This window comes from Neofelis nebulosa, chromosome 4, assembly GCF_028018385.1.
Source record: "Neofelis nebulosa isolate mNeoNeb1 chromosome 4, mNeoNeb1.pri, whole genome shotgun sequence".
Classification (NCBI taxonomy): Eukaryota; Metazoa; Chordata; class Mammalia; order Carnivora; family Felidae; genus Neofelis; species Neofelis nebulosa.
In genome coordinates, this window is record NC_080785.1 from 44,458,801 (window position 1) to 44,484,394 (window position 25,594).

At 40.8% G+C, this 25,594-nt stretch overlaps 1 long non-coding RNA gene across 8 annotated transcripts in view; it reads right to left on the reverse strand.

The window, feature by feature from the left end:
* LOC131509153 (uncharacterized) overlaps nucleotides 1–25,594 on the reverse strand; it is a 78,570-nt gene that overhangs the window by 13,216 nt on the left and 39,760 nt on the right. For 5 of the 8 annotated variants that reach the window (XR_009260323.1, XR_009260322.1, XR_009260319.1 and 2 more), the window contains 3 exons: nucleotides 18,541–18,717; nucleotides 11,610–12,003; nucleotides 9,234–9,886 (listed from right to left, as the gene is read on the reverse strand). This is a non-coding gene — a long non-coding RNA (uncharacterized LOC131509153). Of the gene's footprint in view, nucleotides 1–9,233; nucleotides 9,887–10,468; nucleotides 10,545–11,609; nucleotides 12,004–18,540; nucleotides 18,718–25,594 lie in introns of those variants that run through there. The other 3 variants (XR_009260325.1, XR_009260326.1, XR_009260324.1) reach the window with 3 other exon arrangements.

The window sequence follows — 25,594 nt, forward strand, 5'->3', positions numbered from 1 at the left end:
AATGCATCTGGATCTATAATTATCTCAAAATAGTAAGTTGTATTAAAAAATAATTTACTGTGCTTACCTACTCTCAATCCAGCAATTCCCCCAAGTCTATACTTAAAAGAAATGAGAGGTAAATCAAACAAGAGACGTGTATAAGAATGTTCATAGCATCTTTTTTCATAAGGGCACCATTTGGAAACAATCTAAATGCCTATCAGCAGTAGGAGAGATAAATAAATTGTGATATATCCATACAAAATATTACACAACAATAAAATAAAAAGAACACACTATTTTTATATGTTCCGACATGGGTGAATCTCCCAGTCGTAATGATGAATTAAAGGAGCCAGACACAAAAGTGGACATGCTATATGAGTCCAATTTCATGAAGTTCAAGATCAGGCAAAAAACTGACAAAGAAAAATGTCAGATCAAAGGTTCCTGCCAAGGAGAGAAGTCTGGGTAGTGATGAAGCTGGTTTACCTAAATGTCAAAATCCAAAAAGTTGTGCCCTTAAGGTGTGCACCCTTTGCGCAAGCTATACCACAATAAAACAAGTTTAAAAGATGTCAAATATTTTTAAATAGAACAAACCGAAAATACTGTGCTAATCCAATAACACATCTCTGTAGCCTATGATGTAACTATTTATAATCTGTGGTCTAGAAGAATTTTTCACCTCATTTTAGAACTACTATAAAACACAAAGACAGCTGGATATCAGGAATTAGACTAGAAACTGGGCCATCAGTCTTCCATCCAGCAGTAGAACCAAGGGCAGTATGCAAGTAGCACATAAGCAAACAGATGCTAGGGCTAAGAACAATTACCCTCTCTGCAGGAAGCTCCAAGAGGAGATAAGCCTCATAGACAAGCATGAGTAAATTAACCACAGAAAAATGGAGCTTACCAGCAAACAAACAAAAAACAAACAAACAAAAAGCAGTAAAAGGAAAAAGCAGAATTCATTCTAGAGACTTAAGAGAAAATCCCTCATGTGATTCCTCACTGGAACCAGAATGGGAATGGGGGAAAGTTTCACTTCCTCAATATTATCGAAAAACCTTGACTTCGGTGAAAGCACAGTCATATGAAAAGAGAGGTTAAAAAGCCACACACTAAGATTAAAATGCAATGAAGTATATAGAAAAAATGAGCTGGATCCTATAAAGAATTAATGGCAGAGAAGTAAATATGTAGCAGGAAGCCGTAAAAGCACCATTACAGCTAGTAGAGGGTAGAATTGATACTGAGGACAAGGTAATCGTTGAAACAGAAGACAGCGGGAACTGTTCTCTAGGAATGCAGAAAGGACAAAGCAAGGAAAGTGGTAAGGTCCCAAGTGGAAGACAAAACCAATGAAAGTAACAGCAGGCAACAAAAACCACAGATTCAATATAGACTTATAGGTGTTATTCAGGATCTAACCAGGACATTGCAAAAGAAGCAATAAGCACATAATTAGACAAAATTCGTCAAGAAAAAGAACCTCCCCCCCCAAAAAATCCAATTCTGTTATATGCAAACAGAAAGTATTAAGCATGTACCAGACTAAACTGAAGAAAATAGATTCACGCCTAAATATATACTAGCCGAGTATTTGAATAAAATAGAGTAATTTTAGAGGCGCCTGGGTGGCTCAGTCGGTTGAGCATCCAACTTCAGCTCAGGTCGTGATCTCACGGTTTGTGAGTTCGAGCCCCGCATCAGGCTCTGTGCTGACAGCTCAGAGCCTGGAGCCTGCTTCAGATTCTGTGTCCCCCTCTCTCTCTGCCCCGCCCCTGCTTGTGTTCTGTCTCTCTCTGTCTTTCAAAAATGAACAAACATACAAAAAAATTTTTTTAAAGGGAGTAATTTTAAAAACTCTTAGGAGCTTCCAGGCAGAAATTACAGGTTTTCTAAAAACAGAGCCAACCTCACTGGAAGACAATACTACAGCGGCTACAGAACTTGGAAGGAGAAATGTTGTGTCTGAAGAAGTATTTACATAACTAAGTTTCTTTTTCTTACGTGAAGATGACAGGATAGTCTTAGCCATATGCAGGGATTTACCTTCAAAAAATATTCTTCAAAAGATGCCTCCACAGATAGAGAAATAGATTTAAAAAAAAAAAAAAAAAGAAAAGAAAAGAAAATCCAAAAAAGGGAACTTGTTGCAATCAGAAAACTGGGTGCCTGTCCTGTGAGGAAGTCAAGAGGCCAGCACTGGGCTTACCAGAAAACTCCATAGGAGTCAAGTCACCCCAAACCCATGGGCAGTTGATGGTCTGTGTCTATTTCACTTGAAAGTGGTGAGGATACATCAACCATGACTTAAAGATAGGGCTATAAAATAGATGATTTCATCACGAGTTACCACTTCTCATTACCATAATGACTCTACTGTTAAACAAAAAAAAATAGCCCTTAGATAAAAACCCTCCCTTGGATTCAGAGATTAATTAAATGTGATTTATCAAAATGTCAAAAGCAAAATCTAATCCTATAAACTGGAATAAAACTTAAACAAAATGTTAATCCATTTAAATGTAAGCAACTGAAATCAAAATAAGATTGTTTTCAGAGTATTGCATATTTGTTTAGAAAAAAATCAAGAAATACAGATGTATAAGCAAAAGGAAATAATATTCTAACCAGAACTTCAACTCTCAAAGATCCTAATAGTTTCAATGTGGAAGTATTCTTCCAGATATTTGCCAGTGTGTATTAATATTCAAAAATAAATGTTTTAAAATTTATAGTTATACCTACAGACATGTAGACATGAATACAAAACCTACATTTGTTCTCTGACAATATAATGCAAACAACTTTCTATATCAGTACATATGCTTCAATAACATCACCTTTGTAACTATGGGAGGAAGTAACGGAGAGGATACGAGCTCTGACTGACCGACTGCAAGCTGGGCCCAGGCAATTGGGGAGATTGCCCTCTGCACCCGGACCAGTTTCAGATTGCACCAAAGAACTCCTGAGTGTACAAACCAACTGTAATAGAGTATTAACATTATGTATCTATAATATAATTACTTTGCTAAAACCGAAGTTCCCCTCCCTTTACACTATTATAAACAATGCCATAATCAATAACTTTGCAACACAATGCATGTCCCTGAAATAGACCTGATACACATTGATAAGAACTTCATATACAGTAAAAAGATTATCATAAGTCACTGAAGAAACAATTGTTTATTTTACAAGTGTGTGAAAAATACCTACTTGGGGGAAAAAAACTCAAGATTATCACTGCTCTGTAGACCAAATGTACTGCAGATACTTTAAATGATTAAAAATAATACGGATAGATAAAAATCAGCAGATACTACAGCCAAATATTTATGCAATCTCTGAATAGGAAATGCTTACTCCCACAATGTACAAACTGGAAAATGTCACCAAAAAAAGTGCTCATTAATTTGACATAAACATTTAAAAAGCTGACGGCTTAAAATTTTAGCAAAATGTAAAAGGAGACAATAAGCCCAATCCTATTTGTTACGTCTGGCCAATCCTCTTCATGTGCAAAGGACGTTTAAGAACCAGTAAAAAGATCTTAGTTTCCAGGTTCTCATAGGAAAATAGTGGCTGCTTAAATTTTGACCTTTTCTCACATTCTTGAAAAATCAACATTGAGAACAAATAGAGTCATGCAGGGCCCACTTCTACAGCATGACAAGGATGCTGAAACCACAGGTCAGTTGACGTTGAGGCTGGGAAATAAATCCAAAAACAGCACAGACTACTCCAGAGCACTCCCCTCAGTATCCAGTTGGACGGGGACTACATAGAAGGAGGTTGAACGTGTCATACGTATCAACCAGGCATCCACCAGAAGGAGACCGTCACACCTGGCTAGGAAAACATTGCAAACAGACTTGAGATCTGGTGGCCCTGAACTCAGGCTAATGGGGACCTTGGAACATTCATGAGAGTAGATAAAGCACATAAGGATAAAATGTTGGCCATTGTTGAATCTAAACAATGGGTATATGACTGATCATTGTATTTGCTTATATGCCAAAAATCTGACCAATAATTTAAAAGAAACATTTATTTGAAATAAATTTTCAATATCCGTATGAATAAAAAATACTAATTAAAACAAAATTCTTTTTTTTTTTTTTTTTTTTTTTTTTTTGCTAGCAGAGGTACTGGATTTACAGTTCAAGGGTATTCAACTGTGTGCGGTTGACCCACTAGTGAGGTTGGGAGTATAAATTGATCAAACCTTGTTGGAAAGCAATTTAGTGAATTAGTAATACCTTTCTGAAAAAAAATTTAAATGAGTATTTCAAGAGATTTTTAAAACAGCATGCCTTTGATCCTATAATTTCACCCAAGGTGAAAGCTATAATCATAGACCTGAAAAAAGACCAGTGTACGAAGATGTTCATCCCGGCGATATTTATGATAAATTTCTAGACATTCCTGATGTCCAAGAGTAAGAGAAAGATTTTTTTAATTATGATATTTTCCATAGAGTCGTTTTTATATGATTTCTGGCAATCAACGGCATGTTTTCAAATGGAGTTGACGATGTGACAAAATGCTACTGCTAAAGCATTGAATGAAAAAGAGCAAAATAGAAGGCTAAATATAAAAGATGTGTAGTTCATGTATCTGATCTGAACAGCAGTCTTCTAGGCATGATGGGCTTATGAGTAAATTTAATATAATTTCCTGTATACATAAAATAATCTTCTACAGTAATCATATATTATCATTATAAGATTAAAATAAATATAATAAATATTTAAAAATACATCTCTCTTAATTTGCATGACTCTGCTTAATTGCTTTAGTAAACTTCATATGAGTCCCACTCTGGCAATTAATCTTTTTGTTCTATTATAAATTCCTAAAGTTAAAGAGTCTCTTCAAGCATTGTTAAAGAGATATTTGTGCAAGAGAACCTGTTTGATAACTGCTATCAAGTTCCTTAAGCCCATGTGAGCATTGTATATACTATTATTACCTAAGAAAAAAACAGAACCTGCTTTTAAGGGGAACTCAGACTACATATCAAAATTCCTAAAAATGTGCAAACTCTAAGACTCAATAGTAGCACAGATAGGAGTTTTAAGAAACTGGAGTTAATTTTAAGAAAAAATGGATGCATGCATTTTTAGATGTATTTATAAACATTTTCCACATAGGATTTTTTAAAAGTATAAAAATAAAAACAACCTAAATTTTTATCAGTACATAAGTAGTGAAATAATCTATGGTGATTATAAATGGTGTATTTATTTCATAAAATGAAATACTATACATCAATTTTAAATGATGATCTTAAAGGTTATTTATATAAACACAAGATACTCAGGCAGTCTATCAAATGAAAAGGCTCATTACAAAACGTATATGGTGTGAACCTTATGTACTCATAGTTATTTACATAGAAAAAAATGGAAGAACATTTACCAAAATGTTAATAAAATTTATATATTGATATTTTCTTCATTTTCCATTTGCTTATCTGGAAATCCCACAATTCCTGTTGCAAACATGTATTGATAACAAGGAAGAACATAATTTGTTTTGTTTCTAAAAAAGTAAAAACAACATTGATAAGTTTCATTGGAACCTACTAGGGAATGAATATTCAACAAGTGGACAGTAGGGGGTTTTGGGGAGGGCTATGGCAAGGTTGTTTTAAAGACCTTTGTATTTCTTTTCAAACTACCACCAGCTCCCCCTTCTTTCCTTCCTTTCCGGCCGGGGAGTTCTGCAGAATCTAGTTTGCTTCCAAGATGGGATGTTTGCACAAGGCTGAGTGACCCGTAGGTGAGAGAGGATGTTGCTGGGGCAAGATACCAAAATAAACACAAGGCAAAAGGGACGTGGGGTGCTGAATGCCAGAGTTTCTGATACTGAGTGCATTTACAGTGCTATGAAAGCTCGAAAACGTGGAAAGCTAACTCATGGACTGACATATTGATGAAACAAATCAGATGCAGATGATTCATGCATAATCAGAATTCTCTGGTTTTATTTATAAAATTTATCAGGCTACTGGCATTAGAAGCCTGTTTACAGTGTGCTAGGGCCCCTTCTCATGCTCTCTCCATGTGTGGGAGAGAAGTAACAGGGGCCAAGCTCACCTGCTAACTCATGTTCTTGGCACATTCTCTGGACACCCAGGTGCTGTGATTATACTTAGAGGTGGTGGTAGCTCCTAATACTACAATTCCTCCCCTGTACCCCTTTTTCCACCCCAGGCTGGGCAGAAGCAGCAAAAGGGGCCCATCTGTGTTCATAACCAACCAATCAGAATTGACTCAGGGGGACAGCCAATTTGGTTTAGTCCCTTGAGGGATAAAGAGGAAAGAGCACATCTCTACACCTGGGATATTTTCGGAATTTGTTTTTCTCCCAAATTACATTTGTAGGCAAGGGGAAGGCAGAGAAAATAGGGAAATATATGGTTTGACTAGAACCCAGGAATCCAGAGTTCTTGGGTGACAGGCACTGGAGCAAAGATGCTTCTCACCTCCAAACATGCATACACATATCATGTATCTGTTTATATTTATTAAGGCCTGAGAGAAGTCCCCAGGGAGAAGTAAAGAAAAAAAAAAAGGTCAGGAACCCTATGAACGCATGGAGACCTACATGGTAAATTACAGGGAAGGGAATAAGAAAGTGGGGGTGGCCAGTTATAGCAGAATCCAGGAGGAGAGCTGGCCCATGGCAACCCTGGGAGAGAAGATACCGTAAGAAAAAGGGAGATTTATACTTTGTCCCATAGGTAGCACAATTGTCTGAGCAATGGGCTGGATTGGGGATCTAGATATGACATGCGGCCAGGCAGGTGCTGGAACTTATCCAATGCCAGCTTCCCTGGCTACCTGAGTGACTCTGCAGTACCTGGCTCTGTGTAGGTGAATAAAATGTATGACAATACTGGGCACTTGGGCAACTTCTCAGTGGGACCCAACTTGTATGAGAATAAAAAATGAGGAACCTTTGTCCTTTGCACTTGGAGAGGGAGGATCATTCTCTCACAGCACCATGGGAATTGAAATGATAGCAATGAATTTCCTTAATAATGTGTCCCAAGATGCCATGGCAGGTGGCGAATGGAGGTGAATAAGAACTGAGACCAGAGACAGAGCAGCAGTAGCCTCTCCTGCAGAATCCTGTTCAGAGGGACAAACCCCAGCTCCTGGCACAGAGATGTGAGCATCAAACATAGGGAAGCAGGCCTGGGGACTCTTAAAATATCTGGGAGGGGGGCGCCTGGGTGACTCAGTTGGGTAAGCGTCCGACTTCAGCTCAGGCCATGATCTCATAGTCCGTGAGTTCGAGCCCCGCATCAGGCTCTGTGCTGATGGCTCAGAGACTGGAGCCTGCTTCGGATTCTGTGTCTCCCTCTCTCTCTCTGCCCCTCCCCTGCTCATGCTCTGTCTCTCTCTGTCTCAAAAATAAATAAAACCTTAAAACATTAAAAAAATATATCTGGGGGGGAGAAATCTGTAAACAATTGCAAGACGAGTAGGTGGTTAGGAGAATCAAGAACACCTTATTTAATGTTATGAATACATTCTGTCATTTAAACCCAGGTTGGTGAAGCAAGACACATGCCAGTCACACTATAGAGATCAATGATCCCAACCTGTCTCCCCAAGTGATGTTGCAATTTGCATCATCAAATATATGTTTCCCAGGTTGAAAACTACCTCCAGCCCATGTCCTTAATATTTCCTTCAGATTATAATTGTAAAAACGTTGTAATGGGGAATAAGCATGAAAAACAGTGGGGAAATGAGAGAAGTTTGTGTGAGAATTATGCCAGATTAAAGATGGCAATAAACCTTTGTCTCTTTTCCCACCAAGTGGTGAGATCTGTTGAACCACTCCTTGACTTCACTGACCAAAACTGGACAGCCAAACTAATGCTACGTCAGTTCTGGAGCTAGCCTTGAAGAAAAGGCTAAAACTGCTTTCTAAGTCTTCAGAAGGTGAGTGGGCATGTATAAAACTCAACTACCCTAATGGAGAAATCTCCTAGAGGGCCCCGAAGCTACAGAGAGGCAGAGGTGAGCTAAGCTTTCAAGACACCCTCACCAAAACCCTTGCTGTGTGACTGAAGTCTCTTGACCCTTCCCGACCAGACCAGCTGAATATCACTGGAGCAGCCCCGTCATGACCATGTGAAACAAAAGAACAGCCCAGCAGAATTTTGACTGAATTCTTGACCCATGAAATTGTGAGCTGTAATATGAAGCGTTGTCTTAAAGCCTACTAAGTTTGGGGAATTGTTACATAGCAATAATAACTAGCAAAGTAGTATAGGCTTCACATTCCACCTAGTTTACCCAAGTCTACCGAAGACCCTCCTCTTGCCCCCTGGGTTTTTCCTATGTGAATGTTCATTGTGTAGATTCTCCTGAAAGATAGAAGCTCCATTTCTTGGAGAATGCTATAGGGATGTCACCAGGAAGCCCAGGAACGGCTCCTTCAGTGGTAGACAAGGAAGGCCCTTAGTGGGGCTGCTTTACTGCCTTTCTCTTCTTAGAATGTTCCCTGAGATCTACTCAGTCTGCACTCACCATCTTCATATAGGAAGGTCCAACCTTGGTTTCTCAATGAGCAGCCCCTCATTTCATAGCCTGTCTTAGTCAATTAGAAGAGATGAATCTATCGGATGAGACTGAACAGGTGAATCCCAAAAGCCTCAAGTGTCTGGATTGTTTTTGATGCCTATTATATCACTTTTTGCTCTGCTGAAAATAGCTAATATCTATGTAGGTCACTTTCTTACTCGTAAATTGGAAATAATAACATCTACCTTCCCAGTATCTCAGGATTATTGTGAGATTCAAATAAGATGATGTGGGTGGAAGCTCTTTGTAAACTTGAAAATGTTGTGCACTTGCAATTTGTTACCATCATTATCATTACTATTCAGGAATTAGTAAATTATAGATAGTGTTGGGACATGTGGGCTTAGCATTGTGTGATCTTAAGCAATCCAGTTAACATCTCAGCAATTTTCTCATCCCTAAAATGAGTGTTTACTAAATAATATCTAAGGATCTTTCCAGCTCTCAAATACTATGGCGGTGATTTTTAAGAGCCCTTGTTCGGCACAGGCAAAGTTATGCAGGGTATTCAAAGACAAAGGTGAGCCTTTCCTCACTGACTAAAAATCTGTAATGTAGTTGTTAAGATCAATCAGGCTTAGAAAACAAATAATAATTCAAATGAACCTTTTTTTCTTATTTATTTAGAGAGAGAGAGAGAAAGAGGGAGAGAGAGAGAGAGAGAGAGAGAGTGTGTGTGTGTGTGTGTGTGTGTGTGTGTGAGCGAGCATGGGGGAGGTCCAGAGAGAGAGGGAGAAAGAAAGAATCCCAAGCAGGCCCCACACTGTCAGTATGGAGCCAGATGCAGGACTCAAACTTAGCAGGAACTCGGAGCAGGAACCCTGAGATCATGACCTGAGCCGAAATCAAGAGTTGGACACTCAACCCACTGAGCCACCCAGGTGCCCTTCAAGTGAACCTTTTAAATAAAGATTCCCCAGAATGTGAAAGTCCTTGATGGGAAATTTGCCAGCTACTAGAGCATAATGTGACAATATTTGCTATTTACCCATCCAGACGCACTCTCTGCTCTGGCAGGCTGACTTGTATGGACCACATCAATGTGCTCCCTTGCTTCATGGCATCTGATTGGGTTCTGCTAGTCTAGTGGCCCACCAAGAGATGGAAGGAGAGAAAAGCAAGAAGTCAAGGTATTTATTACCTCTGCTTCCTCTCTATGGGGTCATCTGGAGATGTCTGTTCCATTGGCCCAAGGGCACAGTGTCTCTCAAGTCTGCCCTCTCCACACAACACTATCCTTCCAAGTTATGTAGACTGCTCTCTGCCCTTGCCTCTTTGCCCTGGGGATGAAAACAGTTCATCTGTAACTAACCCTGGAAGACTTCACAATCCATTTATTGGGGTAGGCAGCCTCCAAGATGGTTCCCAGGGATTCTGTTTCCCAGTAATCACACCCTTGTATAATCCCCTCTTCTTAAATGTGGGCTGGATTTATTGACTCACTTCTACCAGAATACATAGGAGAGCTAAGATGACACTTTTGAGATGAAGTTATGAAAAGGCTATGAATTCTATCTTGGCCATTCTCACTTGAATCACATGCCTGGGGGAAGCCAACTGTTATGCCCCAGAACAGCCTTATACCGTCACGACATGGAAGCAAGGCCTGTCCACAACTATGTGAGTTTGAAAGGAACCTGTTTGTCCCCAGTCAAGTTTTCAGATGAGACCACAGTACTAGCTAATAGCTTGACTGTAATCTCACAAGAGACCTTGAGCCGCAGATAACTACCTAAACTGTGCCTGAGTTCCTGACCACAGAAACTATGAGGTAATAAATACTTGTTTTGAGCTTCTAGCTTGGGAGGCAATTTGTTATGCAGCAATAAATAACTAATGCACCTTGTAATTTCCCAACATACCGGCTATACCTTTGTAAACAGTCCTTTAATTGTCTTCTTCAAATTATCCTGATTTGACTATGCCAGATGTTTCCTGCTGGGATCATAAATAGAAATAATATTTCCAGGCAAATAAATAAATTAAATACTCTTTTCAGGTTTATTTCCCCTAAGACATGAAAAGAATAGATCATGTTTGAATATAGAAATTTCCCTGAGTCTTTGAGGCTTCTAGATCCCTTGAGAGAATTTGGATTTCTTTTCCAAGGGTGGTAGGTGGGGAAATTTGTGTTTTTAAGGATTTCAAAGAAAAGTAGCTCCTTAGCATTAAGATGAGCAAAGGAGATTACAACTTCTTTTCCATCCAGTCTAACAGACTTTGGACTAAATGGCTAGTGAGGGGGTGGGTTCTTCAAGGACTGGGCACTTGGTGTCCCAGACTTGGCTTCCTAAATAAGAGGAATGAGAATGTTCTTAATGGAAACCCATCCTCCTGCGTGGGACCTCACAAGCCTTGGCAGTCAGCCGAGAGACAATGAAAAGTCAGAGGGACAGTGGCATTATATGGTGGTGACAGTGATAACAAACAGGGATCTTTAATTCTTGGGTTTGGAAGTCAGACTGCCAAACCCCTCCCCTCATCTCCTGAACCCTCTCCAATGACACCATGGACTACATAAGGTTTCGAGTTTTGTTTTCTTGACAGTCCAGGGAAGGCAGAAGTGAAGATCAAATCAATTCTTAGTTAAGGACACTTTCACAAAAAGTAACATTACTTGCACTTTGAAAACTGGGAAATAATTACTAACCTATTATAAAGAAAATAAATGTGATTACTGTAGAAAGTTAAATAGCGGAAGAAACTTCCCAGGTGCCTCCACCCAGGGAGGCTAAGCCTGAAATGTTACGGAAACACCAGGAGCATGACTCTTAGCAAACCTCACAGGGCAATCACATCCATTACATCAGCACATTTCTGTGTGTGGTCCAAGGCTAGGCTTTGAGTCAACTGCTCATCAAGGGTCTTAGTACATACTTGACAAATAAATGAATAAACAGAGGGAGGAATATATCTCCCAGGGCTGGACTGATATGTAAAACCACAGGGTCAGAGTATTAATTTAACATATACATATATATTTATGTATATACACACACATACATATTACAGAAGTAGGAACCCAAAGTTGTGAAAAGATTATTCTCTTCTGCAGATATTTTATATATGCCAAGATTGATAATTGTCCAGTGGCTTGGGGAGTACAAGAGTAGAAAAATACTGTTCAAATGAGCCAACTGTTTAGTGATCTCAGTTGAGAGAGCTCAGCACTTCTTTCTTTCTTTTTACAATGCTGGCCTTGACAATGGAATCAGAATATAATAAATCCTGCCTCTTGCTGGGTAGTGCTGGACTGGTCACTGCTCACATGTTCTCCACGCTTCTCCCTTTTCTACACTTCCATGGCTCACTTCTCCCCTCTATGATTGAGTCTTTCTTTCTTTAGAGATATTCACATCCGCATTCCATTATCCGCAATTCTGAAATACCAAAATCTCTGAAAAACAAAAGGTGTAGGAAGTTTAGGGAGAATATGACCTGAAATAACATGAAGCTATTTATAATCTTCATTTATGTTCCTAGTGTGAGACTCATACTTCCATTACACAAATATTGAAAATGTTCATGGTGCATTATGCTAAGAGTATTATATAACATGTGGTGTCTGTCTTGTATCACAAAAAACAATCTGAATTCTGAAGCAAATCCTGCCCCTAGGGTTTCAGATTTATTATAGCCTAATCTTCCAAGCTTGGGAAATATTTTGTTTCCTTAAGATGACTTTGCACTTAGCTGCTTTGATCCTTTATGTGTTGGTTTTGAGGTCTAACTCCCAGAGAATCATTTTTCTTCCCTTGTTTATCAGTTTCAGGGAACCCTTCGCTGTAACCCTTGTGAATTGACAATCATGGGCCTGTAATAGATCCGTGCAGAAGGAGAGATGGGGTGCTAGTAAGGAGGAGAACGAGGGGAAAGAACATCCTGAGGACTAGCTGAGATTTCAAGAATGAAGTCCGTTCTTGGATAAAGGGACACCAGGGTTCCAGGCAGAGATAACCACCCAGAGGCATGGAGAAGCACAGGATTCCTGGAGAACTGGGGGCAGCTGACTTATTGTTGGGGCTGGGAGGAGATGACAAGTGGCTGTGTGACACCTGCCTTGGGAGGGTGGAGGAAAGTAATTCAAGGGTTTCTCACAGCAGACAGAGTCCTAATCCAGAAAGCCAAGCAGTCAGCAGCATGAAGAGAATAGATTAGAGGAGGTTGTGGAAGGAGCAGTGGCCAGGAAAGACTCTTGTATAGATCTAGGAGACAGTCTCAGAACTAAGGCCGTGGGGTGCAGAATGGAAAAAAGAGAAAGTTTAGAACATAGAATCAAAGGCTGTAATGTTCCATATCATGGTGTGGCGGGGGGGGGGGAGTTAAATCAAAATAGTTGACTGATGCTGGTGGAGCAAAGTTCACTAAGAAGAAAGTCAAGTTTGGACAGTCTTAACAGCTGATTGCTCCTTACTTTGAAATGAGAAAAACTGGATTTTACCAGAGTGGCGAGAACCAACACACTCTGATGGGCAGTGCATGGAATCTGAGGTTGGTTGACCTGGGTTCTCATCATAACCTGGAGCAAAAAATTCTCTAAACCTTAGTTTCTTCACCTGAAATGCAGGGACAGTATCATCATCGTGACAGAATTTGTGGGAGAATGCATACAGTAAGTAAATGAGGTTATGCACGTAAAAATTTCTGCCATGTACAAAGTGTACAAATGACTAATTACCTCTGAATGAGGAAAGTTGGAGCAGAGAGGTTGAGGGTCTCCCCAAGGTTACAGAGCAGTGACAGACTAGGATTCCGATGAAACAGCTCTGTTCCCTCCCCAGTACTTCTGGAAAGAAGGCATTGTGGGCTTGGCCCAATATTATATAGAAGACAGAGAGAATATGCACTGCCTTATCCCCACTCTTCTGTTTTCTCTTAACATTATTTACCATTAGTAGTTCATTTCTTTGTCTTATGTAAGCTTTTGTCAACATGAGTCTTAAGTATAGAATTGACCACCAACCTTTAAATGCCAAAGAAATTTGGCAGAGGGACACACAATTAAAAGTCTGCTTAATGGGATGAACAGATGCATTTCATTCAGGGTGTTTTTTGTCTCATTTTCCTTAGGTAGTTAACTTGCTACAGACACTGAGAGGCAATTACTTGATTCAATAAATGGTTCCCACTCCAAGTTGTGGATGGCTATGTGTACAATTTACTTATTTTGGAGTTGGCCAGAAAATCCCAGTTTGTCTCTAATTGGTTTCAGCTGTTTTGCGTGCCCTGTCAAGCTCATGGTACGTCCAGCGCATTTTTTTGTCAGTGTCAGGGCTCAAAAAATGGCTGACCCCAAGTCACTGCTGATGGCCTCACCCTGTCATTGACCAGCTGGATCTAAAAGGCCGTTGCATATTTGGCAAGCTGGTGTTCACTCTTTCACGCCTACAGAAACGGCAATCTCATGATGTAAATGTTGGGCAAGCAGGGGTTACAATTCCGCTCTACTTATTGTATTATCTTATCGATCTCTTAAAGATTGTTGACTTAACCTTCTGCAGTGTTAAAAATCTCACTTTGGAAATGTATAAAGAGGTCGGCGAGCTGGCACATAGTAGGTACTCAGTTAATTTGATGTTTCTTGCCTCAGACAGACGGAATGTAAGTGTTTCGGTTGTAAGGGCCCTAGAACTTTTACTCCGTTCCAATCCTCTTTCCCACCCCCCTCTGGGATCTTCTTCACATCCTCCTTCATTCTCGAGAACTAAGACTAGACTATTGTTCCTTCTCTGTAGGAGCAGAGCATAGCCTACATATGGCTCCCGATAGCCCTCTATGTCTAATAATGAACTGGAACCAGGACATTCTTAAGAACGAGTTCTGAAACCCCATATAATCCTCCTTGGATCATATTTTCGTACAAGTCATTCGTTTGGCTAAATTTATACTGAGACCACTTAGACAAAACATGTACTGATTGATTTTGTTTCATTTGAAACCTAAAACAGGTCCGTACATTTGGTTCATATACTTGTTTTATACTTTTGGTATAAACACAAAGTAGCAGGGTTACTAGGCTGTGAGTTCCTTGTGTTAGGAACTCTCCTACCTAGCTTTGCACATATTATCTTAGCACAGGACTTAGCGTGAGTAAGTATGTAGGGAACATCTCTGATTTGTCTTATCTGACACTTTCCCTGTCCTCTGGCCGCATGGATGCAAGTGTGAGCTCCACTCCACTCATCAGGAGTTACTGAACACATGTTTGTCTTTAACAGTTCTTGGATTTTTATTTTAAATGGCTCTGATCCATTCAGTAACTTCCTCGTCTGACTCAGCAATTCTCAAATAACACACAAAATGCTCCCTAAAACATGTTACAAGCTTATCTCTGAACAAAACTTAGGAGAAGCAAAGTACTTAAAAACCAAATAAACAAAAGACACGCAATTGAAAGCGTTTGCTCAGCTTGCGAATATATTGGAGATTGCTTATTGGTGGGAAATGACCCAAGAAAAGAAGGCCAACTAATTCCGTCCTATCTTTTCTTCCATCTCCTTCCACACAGTTTTGGTATGCACATGTAAAAGTAATTAATGCTAACATTTATTAGCTATGACTACTTAAGACGCTAGGAATGACTACTATGAACCAAGCCCAACCTCAGTATTTTCAAGTTCAACTCATTTGTTCCCATAATAATCTCATGAAGTAGGTGCTATTATTGTGTCCATCTTACTGGTGAGGAAATTGGAGCCCAGAAAAGTTAAACAACCTGCCCAGGGTCACAACTAGTGTGTTGTATAGGCAGAGTTTAAACAGAAGTAGTCAGATTTTAACTCTAAGCAGAAGGAAGAGTCCATATTCAATATCTTAGCCAAAGAATACAGGAAGATAACACCCCCTAGAAAGACACACTTTGCCATGGACTCCCAATAGGAAGTACAGCCAGGGGCGCCTGGGAGGCTCAGTCCGTCAAACGTCTGACTCGGTTTGAAGGCTCAGGTCTTGACCTCATAGTTTGTGAGTTTGAGCCCTGCGTCGGGCTCTGCACTGAGCCGGAGCCTGGTTGCAATTCTCTCTCTCTCCCTCGCTGACCCTCCCTCCCTCCCTCTCTCTCTCTGAAAATAAATAAGTAAACTTAAGATAAAGGAAGTACAGTCATATATTTCAATGTCAAATGGTAATTCTCTTCAAATTAATGAGAGTGACCATACTTCATAGACAACACAAAGTCGTAGGTAAGAAAAATATTGAAAATCTCTATTATCATTATAAAATATTATATAAGTATTTAATGTGTGCCTTAATACTTATTTGAATTATATGCTTATTAATTATATTTGCACATGTATATGAGTACCATGTGTGTGTATGTGCCATGCATGTACCTATACTTACAGGGGTGTATATTGATAAGTACATAGATACATATGGATGTATAGGACATGCCTCAGACAAATACATATTCATCATACATTTATTTCACATGTATGGGTAATATGACTCAACCTAATTTAAAATTTTTTAATGTTTATTTTTGAGAGAGAGAGAGAGAGAGAGAGAGAGAGAGACAGAGCATGAGCAGGAGAGGGACAGAGAGAGAGGGAGACACAGAATCCGAAGCAGGCTCCAGGCTCTGAGCTGTCAGCACAGAGCCCGACGTGGAGCTCGAACTCATGAACTGCGAGATGGTGACCTGAGCCGAAGTCGGACGCTTAACCGACTGGGCCACCCAGGCGCCCCAAACTCAACCTAATTTAAATATGCCATTTGGGGCGCCTGGGTGGTTCAGTCGGTTAAGCGGCCGACTTCGGCTCAGGTCATGATTTCGCGGCCGCGTGTTCGAGCCCCGCATCGTGATCTGTGCTGACCGCTCAGAGCCTGGAGCGTGTTTCCGATTCTGTGTCTCCCTCTTCTCTGACCCTCCCACGTTCATGCTCTGTCTCTCTCTGTCTCAAAAATAAATGAACATTAAAAAAAAATAAAAAAAAAAAAACAAGTTCCTTACAGGTGCAGCCTAATATTTTCTTGTTTCAGGCCCCTCTCGGTTCCTATCCTTCAGCATCTCTAGAACAATTACCACTCACAAATGATATTTGGGGAAGCAGACATCTTGTAAAACAACCCTGACTGATGAGACCAGCAGCTAGCACACAAAAGCTTTCCCCTTGCTTATCCAGACCAATGATTCTGCGATACGTTTTATAGGTTTTCCCAAGGACTCATGCTATGAAGTGACCGGTCGTCCATTGGGTGGCCAACTTCTGGTGCAGGCTTGTGTGAGATTTCCCTCTTTCCCCCGTCCCTTCCTCGTCCCTTGCAATCAAATTCTCAGATAAAACTACTCATCCATCATAAACCTTCACCTCGGATTCTGCTTTGGGGAAGACCATGCTAAGACAGGCATTATTTAACGTATATTTTCTCAATCCAATTATTTGTGTTATTGCTAAAGTAGAGTAAAAATTAGAACTTCAACAAGTAATGTTGTAAGTTTCATTGCCTGTCGAGGGTCGCCGTGTCAGTTTATAGCTTTTAAAAATAAGAACTTTCCGTAGTAAAATGTTTATAGCCTGGGAAACATTTATTGCTGGCCAGCAATGGTCTGGTGATCAGAGCCAGTGAAATAGTGATTTGTGTCACATGTTTCTGGAAAACAAATTGAAGTCATTCTCTAAGCCAGATCCCAGTTTCAAGAAAAATTATATGGTATCATATACAAGTCCTGGTGGGGACATTATGACTTTCAAAGGCCATACATTTTATTAAATGTATAACATGCCTATGTGAACTATTAGTAGGAGTGCTATTGACACATTCCAAATGTTGAGAAAAAAAAAGAAGAGGAAGACTATGGAAGCCTGTGGAGTGATATATTGTGGTTCCACTATCAAGTGGCAGTTTCTTTTGCTGAATCAAGTTCAAAATCAGAACACTTCTCTGCCTAGCAAGAAAACTAAGCCATTTCCAAGTGGCTATTAATAACTTGAGCAGTGGAGGAGGAGAAAAACAGGTCAAAATGTCATCTTGAGGCATCGTGGTTATCAAATGTTTAGGATCCTCTAGGGCAGAGTTTGTCACCCCCAACAATATTGATATTCTTGGCTGGATAATTTTTTGTTGTGAGGAGCCGTCCTGTGCACTGTATAGGATGCTTGCAGCATCTCTGGCCTTGGCTTACTAGATGCCAGTAGTGTCACCCACACCCAAGTTGTGACAACCAAAAATGTTTATGGACATCGTCCCCTGTGGGACAAAATCATCCCCAGCTGAGAACCATCAGCTTAGGGCAATGCAGATGCTGATTGGCTGGTGTGATGGAATGCCTTACAACCCAGAACAGAGCACTCAAAATCTTTGAAGAAGTTCTTCTGAGACAGTTTGGGACAAAGAAATGATCAAACCAAAGTTTACTAATACCCAGCATTGGGGAGTAGGCAAAGATGAGTAGCCTAAAACAATGATTCCCCAACTTTGGCAGTGACTGAGTCACCTGGAGAGCGTAGTAAAAGAGATTCCTGGGCCCCACCCCCAGGGAACATAATTCAGTAAGTCTGATATCTTGATGAACTTGATTCAGTGAGTCTAATAATTTGTGTTTCTCACATGTCCCAAGCAATGTTGCACGTCTGTAAACTACCCTTTAAATAGCCTTGGGCTAAAAGTTAGAAGATCTTGACTTTGGGCAATTCACTTATACCATGGAATATCCCATTTCCAGTAGAATAGGATAGATATGCAGACATAGAAGCAGTAAAGGGAAGAGGGAACAGGATAATAATGTATAAAGAAGACACTGGGGCAACTAGGGAGGTCAAGACATATTCGTGTTGAAAGTGATGCCATGTAGAGTCTCCCACTAGATGTGAACTTGTGAACTTCATGTCTTATTCATCTCTAATATGGTAGCAGACACATAGTAGGTGCTTACTTCAGATATTTCAGTTATGGTGCTTGCACCCAAGAACACTCTTCAGCTAAAACAGCTCACCTGTACCATCCTGCTGAATGCACAGTCCGTTCTGAACATGAGATCTTCTCCACATCTTACATTGCTGAGCAGACTAAAAGTGGTGCATATGACCAAGAGCAGTGAACTCATTGGGTGGTCAGCATATTGAGGAGGCAGGAGCTGGGCCAATCGGGTTATCTCCTTTAGGAGTATGAACTTTAAAAAAAAAATGAACCCAGTAAATGCCATCAGTATGGGAGCTAAATCTAATGTTCCTAAAAAACTGTGAGTCCAGACAACATGTAAGAAAAAGATACAAGGAGGCAGAACAATGAGTGATCCGCTTATATACATATATATTCACATGGAAATGGAGATAGGCTAGGCGGTTGTCCATAGATTCTCCATATCTTTACTTGGGAAACTCTTTTTTGTTTTTCCCATCATGCCTCAAACACACCCCAGGGAAGCAGTCTCCCACTCGGTCTAAGTTGCTCAACCCCCACAAGCCATTCTCCATCATAGTCTTCCTTTTTAATTTCTTCTGAGACTTATCACTGCTGTGGTGGTTAATGTTTTGTGTCAACTTGACTGGGCTAAGGGATGCTCAGATAGCTGGTAAAACATTACTTTGGGGTGTGTCTATAATAGTGTTTCCAGAAGAGGTTAACATTTGAGTTGGTATGCTGAGTAAAGAAGATGGCCCTCACCAGTGTGAGTGGACATCATCCAACTCACTAAGGGCCTGAATATAAGGGCGTACTCATGGATAAACCCCTGAGGGTGGGTAATGGGTTTATAGGTGTTCATATATATACTAAATCCATTTCTATTAACTGAGTCCCCACTTATGTGCACCATATGGGTAGGAAAATGACCCAAACTATTCCAATCACAGTCCCCAATTCCTCTGTTGCACCATTACTTGGACCAAGGGATGATCACATGTGATGATTAGTTTTATGTGTCAACTTGACTAGCCTATGGTACTCAGTTATTAAATTGTATGTTAAATCTATATGTAGCTATAAAGGTATTTTGTAGACATGATGGATATCTAAAATCAGCTGACTTTAAGCAAAGGAGATTATAATGTAGGTGGGCCTCATTGAATCAGTCAAATCAGCCTTTAGAGCAAAACCCGGGGTTTTCCAAAGAAGAAATCCTCTCCCAACACTGCAATATTAACTCTTGCTTAAATTTCCAGTCTGCCAGCCTGCCCTACAAATCTTAGACTCGTCAGTACCCACAGTTGGGTGAGCCAATTCCTTAAAATAAAACTCTGGAGATACATGCACACACACACACACACACACATATGTATATGCATCCTGCTTGTTCTGTCTCTCTGAAGAACTATGACTAAGCTGCATCAATCAGCATCCTTCTCCAGGATTTTTAAAATCTTCTTTCGCCTCTGATGGCAAATCTTCAAGGATGTGGTAGAGCCCTGAGCAAACGCTCTAGGTAGGATCGTTCGGTTTGGAAACAATGAAACCCACATGGAGGGATGCAGAGGCCAGAGGTGGAGACTGAGATTCCTGGCAGACAGAGAGCATCGGAGCCCTGTTCCATGGGTTTCTGAGGTCAGCTGTAATCCCTTTCTTTCTGTAATTGGGTTGTGTGGGCAGCAAACCTTCTGGCTTAAGCTGGTTTGAAATGAGATTCTGTCACTTTCAAGCAAGTTTTTGTATTGGCAGGAAGTCAACGTTGGTTCCGGTTCTGTTTTTTTTCTGCACGAGTCTCTTGAAACCTCTTGGTAGGAGGATCTTAAGTCTTTGCAGGTCATGAGGAGTGTGTGATGACTACACTTGTCCTGATATCCCATGCAGATAGACGATACAGGCACAAAGAAACATTGTTTTCATGCCTAAGCAAATCTCCGGATAAATTTATACTTCAACCTTACCTCCTTGTGATGCACTTTTCCATTTTCAATTTCTCTGCCTAACCAAGTCATGTTCATATTGGATGACCCCCCACTACTGTCACAGCTGATTGGAACAAGGCTCAACCTCTTACCCAGAGAGGTATGTACAAGCTGGCCAGTGGCCAATCACTTACGAGGTCTGGCTCAGAAAGATGGGCTGGGTGAGTCAGATTCCATTCTTAGGAATTTAGATATAGACAATTTTGAACCTGAGACTTAGGGCTAGATGGTAAATGAAACTTCATGATGTTGAGTTGGGGGCACAGCAATTCAAAATATGGTATGTAACACACAAGAAAGAAGAGCAGGGGAAGAAGATGCCAGTTGGTAGAGAGAGAAGCATTTAGCAGATGTGCAGGGAGAAGCAGGTGCCGTGCAGTTGAGTGAGTTCCAGCCCTATTCTCATGAGGTGCAATGATGCTGAGCTTCCTGCCAAGTAAAATAAAGCTTTCTTTATCTGAGTTATTCTGAGATTACCCTCCGTCCCTTACAACCAAACAAGGCCACCTGGAACATGTTCACTGTGATTGGAAAGTGCTTATCACCGGGAAGAGCCCCAGACTGCAACATTTTAACTGGAAACAGAACAGGAAATGCTTTTTAGATGGCAAAGCTTCTTAGTAAGAAACATCGACTTGCAAAATGTAAATTCCAATTCATCTGTTAACATTTACAGAGAACAAACAACACTCAGAGACCTTATTTCTTAATTAAATGAATTTATCCCTCTGTGAATACAGAACTGGTATTTTAGATAAATATAATATCTATGTATGTTATTATATAGTCCGTAAATTTCATTTTTGTGGGAGGAGGAAACTTGGGGAGGCAATGAGTATGAGTACAACCTTGATAGTGGTGATAGCTTCCAAGGTGTATACTTACCTAAAACCCATCAAATTTTCTGCAGTAAATATGTATGGCTTTTTATATGTCATAAAGTGGTTAAACAATCTCAATTTTGCTATTGTACATTTTTAAAAGGAAAAAAAAGAACAGAAATAACCCCATTTTATTTATTTGTTTGTTTGTTTGTTTGTTTAAGATCTCCTTTTTTAAAAAGTAAGTTGTACGCCCGACGTGGGGCTTGAACTAATAATTCTGTGATCAAGACTTGCATGCTCTACCGACTATCAAGTGCCCCAATATTCCCATTTTTAAATGACAATAAAATTTAGAGGACAACAGAGATTGATACCCAACTATAACCAGATCTTTTAAAAGAAGAAAAACCAATGTGGCAAAAAAGGCAAAAATTGTCCTAGTCTTAGAGGAAAGTGAAAAGAATGTTGAAACATACTGAGAAAGTTAAAGAAAGTCATGCAAACCCTATAACAGCTTGTGCTGTCATTTTTTCCTTAAATGAAGAATGCCAGTTACAATGTCAGCCCAGAGACATAATCTGGGACTAATCAGAAATCAGCATTAATCTGCACAGCTTGGGAATGGCCTTCTCAACAGTTGCTCAGTATGTGAATGTCCATTTGTGCAAGATGAATGAGTGCAGGGGCCATAATAAGGCCATGGCATTTGGTTATGATGATGGCCTCTGACGACCTAAGCAATCAATAAATTATAATTGAATTCAACTGACAGCAGGCAGCGTGTGACACAATTCATTCCTGCCATCTCATTCTAAATTCAAGCCTAGAACTGTGAATGCAGGAGCTGGAAAGCAGGAGTGAGGAATACCCTCCCCCCCTTCAGCTTCTCTTGTGGTTTCTAATCTGGAGGTCTTAAGGATCAGAGGTTTACAAAATTGCCACTAATCTTCCCAGTGGACAGGTTTTCCTAGATGTTAGTAAGGATCAAGATTGGTAGTCAGCAAAAATTTTCCATGCATTCATTGGCTTCTTCTATAAACATTTTCTTGTTACTGAACTGTGTGTGGGGAATTGCTACGCAGAGACTCATAGTCTCACGAAGGAGCGATCACATACAGATAATCTAGGACAACGGGCCGTAGCATTAGAAGTATGCTCACAGGGAATTTTCTACGTCAATTCCTAAGAGGGAATTTTCTACGTCAATTCCTAAGAGGGATTGTCAAAAACAACCTAAATGGGTCAAAGAAGGCTTCCCAAATTTGACGGGTAGTACCTAAGCCAAGTCTTAAGAATGAGCAGGCATTAGCCAGGCAAAGTGGGTGTGAGACATTCCAGGTTCAGGTACTAAATGAGTCAAGTGACAGAGGTAAGAGGTGGCATGTGCACACAAGAAAAAGTCATACCGCCTTTCAAAAGGCACGAGAGTGCTGGCTTGAAGTTAACGTCCAGGGTCAATTACCATTTTAAAAACTGAGCACCTAATATGTACTTGTGAATTGCTAGGGTTTCAAAATCGGATGAGGCATGAAGCTCACCCTCCATGATTCAGCAAGCTTATAAGTATAATTCTGTAGTAAAATAAATCAACATAAAATATAAAAGGCACCATCACAGAGATATGAAGAAGGGTCTGTGGAAGCCCCAAAGAAGAGGTGAAAACTAAGATTGGTACTGGTTGTTTAAGGAGATGACTTTTGACCTGGGTCTTGGCAAGTGAAAAATTTCTCAGGAGAAGTCCTGAATTCCAGGCACGGTGAAACTGGAAGACTCATTTTCTTGAAGGAGATAAAAAAGTGTGGAGCAGTGGATTCTTCAGGGGAGGCTTAGGGATCTTAGTAGAACCACAAACTGACCCTTCAAAGACAACAAGGGAATTTGTATTGAAGTTACGTTTCCATACCACTACTTGTATGTGGATTTTATTTTGTGTGGCTTTCATAAAGGTGCAAATGGAGATTATGGGGGCAGAAAAATCTGCTCTATTCCCTCTCCATGACTTGGCTCACCACAGAACTAGAGTACTCTAGAGTTCTGGAAGCATCCTCCCCCAAGATAGATAATTAGGGTACATGCCACTAAGGATCCTGGTCCCACATCCCCTCATCTGATTTCACCACTGTTCCTGCTTCACCTTCCACGAAAAAGGTCTTGATAAAAAATCCCTACTTAGATGGTAAGGTAAGAGCAGTAGGAACTAAATCCTGAATCCAACGATTTTCTTTTTCAAAGGACCCCAGGAAGTCAAGATGTTGTCATCACTCATGGAGTGCCAGTGCAGGGCATGCTGGGACACCTAAGGGTTTGTCTGGGCAACTTGCAACAAAGAGAGGAAATATGTGTATTTGTGGGCCAGCCAGGAAACCTGATAGGACTGGGACTTGTCCAGTGTCTGAAAATTTTGATGAGCTCAAGTATGACCCAGGAAATTCCTATTTGTGAGAAGAATCCTGTGCAGTGGGTGGTATAAGGCACAGAAAAGAGTCAGGCAGATAGCCAGATTGTGGTTCCAGGTATTCCTCCTACTTACGAGGAAGCAGTTTGTGAAAGAGGTGATGGGCTGTGGCAACTAGTCCTCAAGGAGAGGAAGGGGTTATGGAGAGCCACAGCAACATGGGGACCTTGCATACTTCTCTCTAAATTGTGGGACACGGTGCTAGTCTAAGTAGAGATCAAGAGTGCTTGTTAGAGAAACTGAGGCACAAGCCACATCCTGAGACATAGACTGGCATAGGGCAAGGAGAGAAGAGAAATTGGGATGATACATATTAGTGACTTCAGGTATGCCCAGAGCCTGCCCATGCAAAACAGATCTCAGAGTTGACAGACTTCATGAACTTGTGGGCTGGAAGCTCTAACAGGATTTCTGTTCTGATTAGGACTATCTTTAGGGATAAGTGGGCCTGAGTCTGGGCATGCCCTGGTGGGAGTGGGCATAACCTGGAAGGGCTAGAAAGAGTCAGAGTAAAGGAGCAATGGGCTCAGACTACTAGCGAGGTACAACTATGCAAGAAGGGCAGCAAGCAGGCCTGTCTCGGGAACAACCACTGCCTGGTAAACGGGCTCTCTGAGGCACCAGGCAGGAACGTCTGGGGACATGGCACAGGAACACACAGGAAGGAAAAGTGCTGGGGTTGAACTACCATACGCACACAGATTCCTTAATTCCTTCTTCGTGATTCAGAGTGGATTTTCCAGCCCATAGATTAGTCACAGCCATTGTTTCTTCCTCTTTTGCTGCTTTTTGCTCAGCCTCTGGGTACCGTTGCTTATCCAAATCACAAATGAAGGGAAAGAAGAGGTGAAATATTCTGAAATAGTGTGCATTTTCTATAAAGGTTGGAACAAAGAAGGGATGCTAATCCATATCTGAAATGACTTTTTTCTGGCACTGAACACACAAGCAGAATCACCCCATGAATGGCCCAAGGGTTCATGACTTATGAACGGTCATCGGCACTAGCATATCGGGTCAATCACTGGGGACCCGTGTGAGCAACTGGTGGGACTGAAATGCACTGAAGTGTTTGGTGTTGCCTGTTTTTGTGCGGCAAATCACCCCAAAACTTAGTGGCTTCAAACAACAGTAATTATTTATTATCTTACGGTTTCTATTTGTCAGGAACTCAGGAGCAGCTTGGCTTGGGAATTCTGGCTCAGAGTCCCTTTTAAAGTTGTAGTCAGAGGTCAGCTAGGACTGCAGTCACCTGAAGCCTTGAGGAAGGCAGGACGATCTGCTTCCTCAAGGGTGGCCCACCCTCATGGCTGACAAGTTGGTGCTGGCTGTTAGCGAGAAACCTTACTCCCTTCCCTCATGGCCCTCTCCACAGAGTTCTTACAATATGGCGCCTGACTTCTCCCAGAATGAGCAATCCAAAAGACCGAGATGGAAGATACAATGTCTTTTACAACTAGACTTGTCAGTCACATGCCATTACATCTATAGTAGTCTACTACCCATATAGTCCAGCCTTGCTCTGGTGTGGGAGGGGACTACACAAGGGCATGAATCATCTCCCCAAGGAGATGAGGATCGTTGGAAGCTGGCTACCACAATTTCTGAGTATCCCATAACCTGTTACCTCCTGACCATACCTCTGACGTTGCACGTTCCCTTCGCCTAGAATTTTCTGCTGCTCTTTCTTCATGTTCAAGGGCCAGCACTGTTTCCTTTCTCTAAAAAAGCATTGCCCACACTCGCAGAGAGCCCTTCACACATACATCTATTTTAGAGCTTGTCTCTCTGTGGACCTGTTTGTCGGCTGATGGCAGATTAAGTACACTTGGGACTGGCATAGACCTGGCACTCAGTGATGCTGGATGAATGGATGAAGGAATG